The sequence below is a fragment of the Hyla sarda genome, chromosome 5, assembly GCF_029499605.1.
Source record: "Hyla sarda isolate aHylSar1 chromosome 5, aHylSar1.hap1, whole genome shotgun sequence".
NCBI classification, from domain to species: Eukaryota; Metazoa; Chordata; class Amphibia; order Anura; family Hylidae; genus Hyla; species Hyla sarda.
The window spans coordinates 287,933,892-287,944,676 of NC_079193.1; the positions used below are offsets into that span (position 1 = coordinate 287,933,892).

General features: G+C 41.5%; 1 long non-coding RNA gene across 1 annotated transcript; it reads right to left on the bottom strand.

Annotated features, from left to right (window-relative positions):
* Positions 1-3,875: 3,875 nt before the first annotated feature.
* LOC130272694 (uncharacterized) lies at positions 3,876-10,084 on the bottom strand. The gene is made up of 3 exons (XR_008843694.1): positions 9,960-10,084; positions 9,430-9,523; positions 3,876-3,932 (listed from the first exon to the last, which is right to left on the bottom strand). It is a non-coding gene; the product is annotated as an uncharacterized LOC130272694 (long non-coding RNA).
* Positions 10,085-10,785: the final 701 nt, after the last annotated feature.

The following is a 10,785-nucleotide window of genomic DNA, read 5'->3' on the forward strand; positions in this document are numbered from 1 at the left end:
TAAATGTGGGAAAATAGCTCTACCATAGACATTCTTTGATAAATCTGGGCCTATTTGTCCTTATTACTGCCCTTCCTGCTCTCTTCAGTAGCTCTGTCGCTCTGAACGCTGTGGGTAACCTCACTGGCCTTTTATCTGTGTCCCTTGCTGCATCCTATTGGCCTTTGAATGACACATAAAAGCAGCCAATCACATGATAGACCTGGGTTATCATGTGATCTGCTGCTTTCCCTACATCATCTCACTGCCCCCTGCCCTCCCTGCTTCTTCCATCCACAAAAAAAAAAAAAAAACATGCTTTTATGTTTTTCACGCTATTTACTGGTTCACACAAAATATTGGCTAAACCTGACAGACCCCATTTTAAATAAATGAAGTTCATAAGGCATTGCTGGCAGAGCCTTGTGGCCTTTTTTATAAACAGGGAAGCCACAAGGCAGATGTACAGAGCCGAAGCTCTCACCAACATGGCTTCCCTTTACTCATCAAACAACAACAACAAAATTACATGGTAGAAGGAATAAACTATTAGAAAAGGCCCTTTCCCATTTAACCCCTTAAGGACCCGGGCTTTTTCCATTTTTTCATTTTCAATTTTTCTTCCTTAACTTAAAAAATCATAACTCTTTAAAATTGTCACCTAAAATTCTATATGATGGCTTATTTTTTGCTTCACTAATTCTACTTTTTAATGATCGAAATAATCTTTATTCTGTAGGTCCATATGGTTAAAATGATACCCTACATGTATAGATTTGATTTTGTATCACTTCAGAAAAAAATCATGAATACATGCAGGAAAATTTATATGTTTAAAATGCTCATCTTCTTACCCCTATAACTTAAACATTTTTCTGTGTTCAGGGCGCTATAGGGCTCCTTTTTTGTGCCATGATCTGAAGTTTTTAGCGGTACCATTTTTGTTCTGACCAGACTTTTTGATCACTTTTTATTCACTTTTTTGTGGAATAAAAAGTGATCAAAAATGTGCTATTTTGGACTTTGGAATTTTTTTGCGCATACGCCATTGAACGTGCGGTTTAAAAAGCGGTATATTTTTATAATTGGGACATTTCCGCACGCGGCGATACCACATATGTTTATTTTTATTTACACTGTGTTTTTTTTTATTCTTGGAAATGCCAGGTGATTCAAACTTTTATTAGGGGAAGGGATAATTGAAAGGGTTAAATGGGCACTGTCATGAAGTAAAAAAATTGATATGTTGTACTACTTAAGTACTACAACATATCTCTAATATACTTTAATTAAAAAAAGTGATTTTAAACAAGTTTAAAATCACTTTTAAATTCGGCCACTAGGGGTCGCCCTCCTAGTGGCCGAATGCATTCAGCAGTGACGTCACTACTGGATTTCGACTCATTTCAGCCTGGCAATGAGTCGAAATCCAGGCACTGCTGTGCTCGCTCCCGCCTGTCAATCAAACAGGCGAGAGCAAGCACACTGATAACTGGGGCTACGCGCATTGGCCAGCTCCACTGGCCTCGCGCGCGGCCCCGCCCGCCCCCGTTACCCTGTCCAGAGGCAGCGCTCGCACTCATTGCTGCGCTGATCCTCCGGATGGGTAAGTTATTTAGAATAGCTACCATTATTGTAATCGGTCCCGGGTCTCGGCAGTATTATCGTGCACGGCAGGCCGGCGATGCTCCTCTACTCCTCCTCCCTGGATAGCACATGCACAGGTAAACAGGGAGGAGGAGACCCCGAAGCTGCCTGCCGTGCTATTGGCAGATCATCTATGCGCGCTCCCGACAGAAGCGCTGCATAGACGATCTGAGGGCGGAAGCAAGCGCCCAGCAAGGCATCAGTGACGTTGCGCTTGCTGGGACGCGCTGCTTCCTGCCCTGCTTTATAGAGCAGATTTAGAAGCACTAAATCTGCTCTATTAAAGCGATTTAATTTTTTTTAAAGCCAGGTAGGGGGTTAGGGCTAGATTACTAATAGGTAGGGACAGATTATATTATATATTACTTGGTGGGAGCTACACTTTAATGATTTTTTACACTTTTCTTATGCAATATTATAGCTCCTATGGGGGGGCTACAACATTGCATTTACTGATCTTTTACACTGATTGATCCATCTCCATAGGAATGGATCAATCAGTGTTTTCGGCGATTGAATGCTCAAGCCTGGATCTCAGGCTTGAAGCATTCATTCGGCGATCGGACAGTGCAGGAGAAGGTAAGAACACCTCCTCCTGTGCTACAGCTGTTCGGGATGCCGCGGTATAATTATATTATATAATTATATTATAATTATATTATACCGCTGCGATCCCGAACAACTCCCTGAGCTAGCCGGGCACTTTTACTTTCGTTTTTAGCCGTGCGGCTCAGCTTTGAGCGCGCGGCTAAAGGGTTCATAGCGATCTGTGCCGTGCGCTATTAGAGGCGGGTCCCGGCTTCACTATGACGCCGGGCCTGCCGCGATATGATGCGGGGTCACCGTGTGACCCCACATTATATCGCAGGACCGGGACCCAGGACATACCCATACGTCCTGGGTCCTTAAGAGGTTAAGGCAGAGATTTTTGTCTATTGGTGGTTATAAATTAAATTCTCTCTGTAATAATAACCAACAGAGAAGTCAATGTAATGATAATTTTAGACTAGACCTACTACTATAAAAAGATGTTAAAGGAATACTCCGGTGGAAAACAAGTGGAAAACAAATGTTTTTAATTCAACTGGTGCCAGGAAGTTAAACAGATTTGTTCCAGAACTTATTAGTGACTTTATGTGCCACAGAAAGTTGTGTAGTTCTTTTCAGTTTGAACACAGTGCTCTCTGCTGACACCACTGTCTGTGTCAGGAACTGTCTAGAGTAGAAGCAAATCCTTATAGCAAACCTCTCCTGCTCTGGACAGTTTCTGACGCAGACCGAGGTGGCAGCAGAGAGCACTGTAGTCAGACAGGAACGAACTACACAACTTTCTCTGTAGTATACAGCAGTTGATAAGTACTGGAAGGATTAAGATTTTTTAAATAGTGATAGTAAGTAATTTATAAATTTGTATAACTTTCTGGCTACAGTTCATGAAAACATTTGTTTTCCAAAGGAGTACCCCTTTAAATGTATTACATATTTATTGATTAATGTTCACTAGGTAGTTCTTTTCAGTTGACCTCTAAATATGTTATCTTAAAAAACACACTAATTCTATCAATGGAAATAGGCCCATCATTTTGCTACAATAAATATAAAGATATATATCAACACTTAACTATGTGAGAATATTGCATAAAATAACCTTGGCAAAGACTGTACAAGCAGTCAATGGGTTTTCATCATCAGGCTCTTATATTAATGTCTCATGATGGAAATATATTGTACCACCTACAGTATTTCATAGTTTGGTCTCATAGAGGCAGTTTAAATCACATTAGCATTTAACTAACAAAAGCCTTGAAGAACGAATCAGCAGCACAAAGCAAATAAATTGTAAAGAAGATGACAGACCATTTGGAATAATAGTGAATGTCCAATTCCAAACACTAATGCGTATACATATGTGCGTAGAATGAATCTGCAAAATAAAGTTTAGTAACCTTTTTATGCACTTTGCATTACTTACTTTTAAATTATACTAAGTAATAGTTTGTATTATAGTCCGGAAAATTCACAATGTTAGAATATGACAAAAGAGGGTTATCACTCACGCTAATGCTGGATATATGTGATGGAGTACCCCTCCTGCTGCAAGTACAAATCCCTGTATTGTGTACTACAAAATAGGAGCTAATAAATAATAATTATAATAGTTAGCGCTGGTGGAGATTATTTTGAAATAGCTAAAGTAATTATGTAAAAATAAAATGCAGTTATTGCATATGCATACCTGTATCTGAAGTGATCGGATGTCTAGCTGTCGATGGTGGTTTAAGGTTAGAGTATATGCAGAAAATGTGCTGCAAAAGGATAAGATCGCTGTTAAAAGTTAAAGGATTCCCGTTTTATGCTATAACACTATGAGTACATGTACAGGGTGGGCCATTTATATGGATACACCTTAATAAAATGGGAATGGTTGGTGATATTAACTTCCTGTTTGTGGCACATTAGTATACGTGAGGGGGGAAACTTTTCAAGATGGGTGGTGACCATGGTGGCCATTTTGAAGTTGGCTATTTTTAATCCAACTTTAGTTTTTTCAATAGGAAGAGAGTCATGTGACACAGGAAACTTATTGGGGATTTCACAAGAAAAACAATGATGTGCTTGGTTTTAACATAACTTTATTCTTTCATGAGTTATTTACAAGTTTCTGACCACTTATAAAATGTGTTCAATGTGCTGCCCATTGTGTTGGATTGTTAATGCAACCCTCTTCTCCCACTCCTCACACACTGATAGCAACACCGCAGGAGAAATGCTAGTACAGGCTTCCAGTATCCGTAGTTTCAGGTGCTGCACATCTCGTATCTTCACAGCATAGACAATTGTCTTCAGATGACCCCGAAGATAAAAGTCTAAGGGGGTCAGATCGGGAGACCTTGGGGGCCATTCAACTGGCCCACGATGACCAATCCACTTTCCAGGAAACTGTTCATCTAGGAATGCTCGGACCTGACACCCATAAAGTGGTGGTGGACCATCTTGCTGGAAAAACTCAGGGAACTTGCCAGCTTCAGTGCATAAAGAAGGAAACACATCATCATGTAGCAATTTCTCATATCCAGTGGCCTTGAGGTTTCCATTGATGAAGAATGGCCCCACTATCTTTGTACCCCATATACCACACCATACCATACATTTTTGTGTTCCAACAGTCTTGGAGGGATCTATCCAATGTGGGTTAGTGTCAGACCAATAGCGGTGGTTTTGTTTGTTAACTTCACCATTCACATAAAAGTTTGCCTCATCACTGAACAAAATCTTCTGCGTAAACTGAGGGTCCTGTTCCAATTTTTGTTTTGCCCATTCTGCAGCACCTGAAACTACGGATACTGGAAGCCTGTGCTAGCATTTCTCCTGCGGTGTTGCTATCAGTGTGTGAAGAGTGGTAGAAGAGGGTTGCATTGACAATCCAACACAATGGGCAGCACATTGAACACATTTTTTAAGTGATCAGAAACTTGTAAATAACTCATGAAAGAATAAAGTTATGTTAAAACCAAGCACATCATTGTTTTTCTTGTGAAATCCTCAATAAGTTTCATGTGTTTCATATCTAGAACATATATAAAACCAATATTATTGCACTTCAAGGTTATGGACCTATAGCATGTGGCGTACCTATATATTAAGTATGGACCATATAAATCCTCCATGATAAGTAATCAACAATGCCACTTGCAGTATTCTAAGAGTGAATATAAAGTTGCTGAAAATGTCCAGTCAATAGTTAAACAGTATTCCCATAGTTGGTAGCCTTAACCCCTTAAGGACGCAGGACGTAAATGTACGTCCTGGTGCGGTGGTACTTAACGCACCAGGACGTACATTTACGTCCTAAGCATAACCGCGGGCATCGGAGCGATGCCCGTGTCATGTGCGGCTGATCCCGGCTGCTGATCGCAGCCAGGGACCCGCCGGCAATGGCCGACGCCCGCGATCTCGCGGGCGTCCGCCATTAACCCCTCAGGTGCCGGGATCAATACAGATCCCGGCATCTGCGGCAGTGCGCGATTTGAATGAATGATCGGATCGCCCGCAGCGCTGCTGCGGGGATCCGATCATTCATAACGCCACACGGAGGTCCCCTCTCCTTCCTCCGTGCGGCTCCCGGCGTCTCCTGCTCTGGTCTGTGATCGAGCAGACCAGAGCAGAAGATCACCGAAAACACTGATCTGTTCTATGTCCTATACATAGAACAGATCAGTATTAGCAATCATGGTATTGCTATGAATAGTCCCCTATGGGGACTATTCAAGTGTAAAAAAAAATGTAAAAAAATTTAAAAGTAAAAAAAAAGTGAAAAATCCCCGTAAAACGTCCGTTTTTTCCTATTTTACCCCCAAAAAGCGTAAAAACTTTTTTTATAGACATATTTGGTATTGCCGCGTGCGTAAATATCCGAACTATTAAAATAAAATGTTAATGATCCTGTACGGTTAACGGCGTGAACGAAAAAAAATTTAAAAAGTCCAAAATTCCTACTTTTTTAATACATTTTATTAAAAAAAATTTTTTAAAAAATGTATTCAAAGTTTTTTATATGCAAATGTGGTATCAAAAAAAAGTACAGATCATGGCGCAAAAAATGAGCCCCCATACCGCCGCTTATACGGAAAAATAAAAAAGTTATAGGTCATCAAAATAAAGGGATTACAAACGTACTAATTTGGTTAAAAAGTTTGTGATTTTTTTTAAGCGCAACAATAATATAAAAGTATGTAATAATGGGTATCATTTTAATTGTATTGACCCTCAGAATAAAGAACACATGTCATTTTTACCATAAATTGTACGGCGTGAAAACGAAACCTTCCAAAATTAGCAAAATTGCGTTTTTCGTTTTAATTTCCCCACAAAAATAGTGTTTTTTGGTTGCGCCATACATTTCATGATATAATGAGTGATGTAATTACAAAGGACAACTGGTCGCGCAAAAAACAAGCCCTCATACTAGTCTGTGGATGAAAATATAAAAGAGTTATGATTTTTAGAAGGCGAGGAGGAAAAAATGAAAACGTAAAAATTAAATTGTCTGAGTCCTTAAGGCCAAAATGGGATGAGTCCTTAAGGGGTTAAAGAGAGTACTCCGGTGGAAAACAATTTTTTTTGTAAATCAACTGGTGCCAAAAAGTTAAACAGATTTGTAAATGACTTCTATTAAAAAATCTTTACCCTTCCAGTACTTTTTAGCATCTGTATGCTACAGATGAAATTCTTTTCTTTTTGAATTTCTTTTTTGTCTTGTCCACAGTGCTCTCTGCTGTCACCTCTGTCCATGTCAGGAACTGTCCAGAGCAGCATAGGTTTGCAATGGGGATTTTCTCCTGCTCTGGACAGCTCCTGATTCGGACATGAGGTATCAGCAGAGAGCACTGTGGACAAGACAAAAAGAAAATAATTTCACCTGTAGCATACAGCTGCTAAAAAGTACTGGAAGGGTAAAGATTTTTTAATAGAAGTCATTTACAAATCTGTTTAACTTTCTGCCTCCAGATGATTTACAAAAAAAATGTTTTCCACTGGATTACCCTTTTAAGTGAGTATCTGCTGTGCATGGATTCCGGTTACTGTCCTTTGTTCCGGGTTAATGAAAATCACCTGCAGTATCTGATTGGTACTGTACTGTACTAGTGTCCAGGTTATGTGTGGAAGTTTGATGCAAAAGAGCAGCGGGAGATTCCCCATACCGGCGGCGTCTCTACAGAGCTGCGTACAACTTCAGGGTCGCAGGGTAGCGACGTCACTGATGGGGGCTTCTGAGGTCCACAATACTTTGCGGTGTGTTTCAGAAACTATGAATCTGTTTCCTTAGTACGTACGGGATCTCAGTGTATTATTTATACCCTTCGGTCGTATCTCCTCCGCAATTAACCCCCCTAGTGATTTGTTTTTTGATGTTTAAATATTTTTTTGCTTTTAATCTTAATTCTCTTTTTTTGTTTTTTGTTTATTCTTTCATTAAGAGTATATTGTATTTCCATGTTGGATTTAATTTTTTGCAAGTTTACAGAAAGCCTAAAATCTCAAATCCTGCATTCAGCCTGTGTGGGATCATAGAATTGTGGTTGAATATCCACCTAGATTCTGCGTTCGATAACTGTGCTATATACCACTCCCCCCCCCCCTTCAATGTGGGATAATTTCTTTACAACATTATCTAACTACCGTATATACTCGAGTATAAGCCGAGTTTTTCAGCACGATTTTTCGTGCTGAAAACACCTCCCTCGGCTTATACTCGAGTGAACTCCCCCACCCGCAGTGGTCTTCAACCTGCGGACCTCCAGAGGTTTCAAAACTACAACTCCCAGCAAGCCCGGGCAGCCATCGGCTGTCCGGGCTTGCTGGGAGTTGTAGTTTTGAAACCTCCGGAGGTCCGCAGGTTGAAGACCACTGCGGCCTTCAACATCATCCAGCCCCCCTCTCACCCTCTTTAGTTCTGACTACTCACCTCCGCTCGGCGCTGGTCCGGTCCTGCAGGGCTGTCCGGTAAGGAGGTGGTCCGGTGAGGAGGTGGTCCGGGCTGCTATCTTCACCGGGGAGGCCTCTTCTAAGCGCTTCGGGCCCGGCATCAGAATAGTCACGTTGCCTTGACAACGACGCAGATACGTCGTTGTCAAGGCAACGGCTCTATTCCGGGCCGGAAGCGCGGAGAAGAGGCGCCCCCGGTGAAGATAGCAGCCCGGACCACCTCCTTACCGGACAGCCCTGCAGGACCGGACCAGCGCCGAGCGGAGGTGAGTACTCAGAACTAAAGGGGGTGAGAGGGGGCTGGATGATGTTGAAGGCTGCAGTGGTCTTCAACCTGCGGACCTCCGGAGGTTTCAAAACTACAACTCCCAGCAAGCCCGGACAGCCGATGGCTGCCCGGGCTTGCTGGGAGTTGTAGTTTTGAAACCTCTGGAGGTCCGCATGTTGAAGGCCGCAGTGGTCTTCAACCTGCGGACCTCCGGAGGTTTCAAAACTACAACTCCCAGCAAGCCCGGACAGCCGATGGCTGCCCGGGCTTGCTGGGAGTTGTAGTTTTGAAACCTCTGGAGGTCCGCAGGTTGAAGACCACTGAGGGCGAATGATGAGAAGAGGATGATGAAGGGGGGGGGGGTGTGGGGATGATGAAGGGGGGTGGGGATGATGAAGGGGGGGGGGTGTGGGATGATTACAAGGGGATGATGAAGGGGGGATGTGTGGGATGATAAGGGGATGTGTGGGATGATGACAAGGGGATGATGAAGGGGGGATGTGTGGGATGATGACAAGGGGATGATGAAGGGGGGATGTGTGGGATAAGGGGATGTGTGGGATGATGAAGGGGGGATGTGTGGGATAAGGGGATGTGTGGGATGATGACAAGGGGATGATGAAGGGGGGATGTGTGGGATGATGACAAGGGGATGATGAAGGGGGGATGTGTGGGATGATAAGGGGATGTGTGGGATGATGACAAGGGGATGATGAAGGGGGGATGTGTGGGATGATAAGGGGATGTGTGGGATGATGACAAGGGGATGATGAAGGGGGGATGTGTGGGATGATGACAAGGGGATGATGAGGATGTTAATGACGGGTCTGGATGATGACAGGGGGGGATGAGGTATTTCCCACCCTAGGCTTATACTCGAGTCAATAACTTTTCCTGGGATTTTGGGTTGAAATTAGGGGTCTCGGCTTATACTCGGGTCGGCTTATACTCGAGTATATACGGTATATTAAATGGTAGGCGTACACTCACTCCCCCAATGGTAGAGCTTTATTTGTACATTCTGCTCATTCGTCATTTTTAAACATTACCACTGCACAAGTCCGGAACAGAGCACACCACATGAAGGCATCATATGACAGGAAAGCCGATGACTACTGCTCGTACACTGCAGTGCAGTCTGTCCTAGATATAAACAAAGCCAACAGACCTTTCAATGGTAACAGTAAAAGGACAACAATTACATATAATTCTCATATGCAGTCATAAGTGAATTTCATTGATATATAAACTAGGACATTAATGATCAGCTCACCCCTAATGCATACAGTAAAAAAATTATAAAAAGGGATGTACCACGAAAAAAAAAAAAAGTAATGAAACTGTCAAATCTCATGTAGTGCATCTTTATTGCTCCAGCTTAAGAAAGAAAGAAAAAAAATCAGAGGTGTCTGACACAATAAGGAAATAGATCTGCAGAAAAAAAAGAAAGTGTAATAAGAATATTTAAAAAAATATATTCTATTTGGTCTGGAAAATAAACTGTGAAATAAAATACAAACTATAAAAAACTATAAAAGTGTAAAAAAAATCATATGGTGAAGAAAAAATTACTACTCACTAATTCTGTCAAGTCGATATCAGAATTGATATTAGACAAAATGGCTAAATTAAAGGAATATTTCCAATATTGAATCCACGTGGTTGTATAGGGGGAGCTTTATGAAAACCAGTGCAGAGGAAAAGTTGCCCAGTTGCCCATAGCAACCAATCAGATCGCTTTCAAAAATGAAAGAAACAATCTGATTGGTTGCTATGGGCAACTCAGCAACTTTTCCTCTGGACAGGTTTTGATAAATCTCCCACATAGTGTTCAATTTTTTGATCCACGTGGTCATTCTTTTCTTTAATAACTTCCTAGAATGTGGCACACGATTAATAAGGATAAATCTCAATTGTTCAACATTATGCTTACATTCAAGGTAAGTGTCTAGGAACTGATAATTCAACTTTACCTGTAAAAATTCAAGATTTCTGATTGTTCAAACGATACCGACACTCTGTTGTATTTTCCCCAACATAGCAATATTCTTACCTAATATCAAGTCAAGTCTGACCACACATTTAAAAGTGCCTATACTACCCAATATTTAGGGTCATCATTATCACTGATACCTTTGCATACAATTCATGGAAGATGACTATTATATGCAATCACTAGATTGCATTCACTACACAGTGCTATTACTATTGTATAGCATTGTACAGTGTGATCAGTGCTCTACTGATACAGTCTGGTTAGGTAACCTTCCATCTACATCCTCCACCTTAGTTTTAGATTATCGGAAACCCACAATCATGTTGCGGGGGTCTGATGAGCACCACTGAGCTACCAGCATTTGTGATGTATTCCTTTAGATGATATTTATTTATTTAGATGACATTAA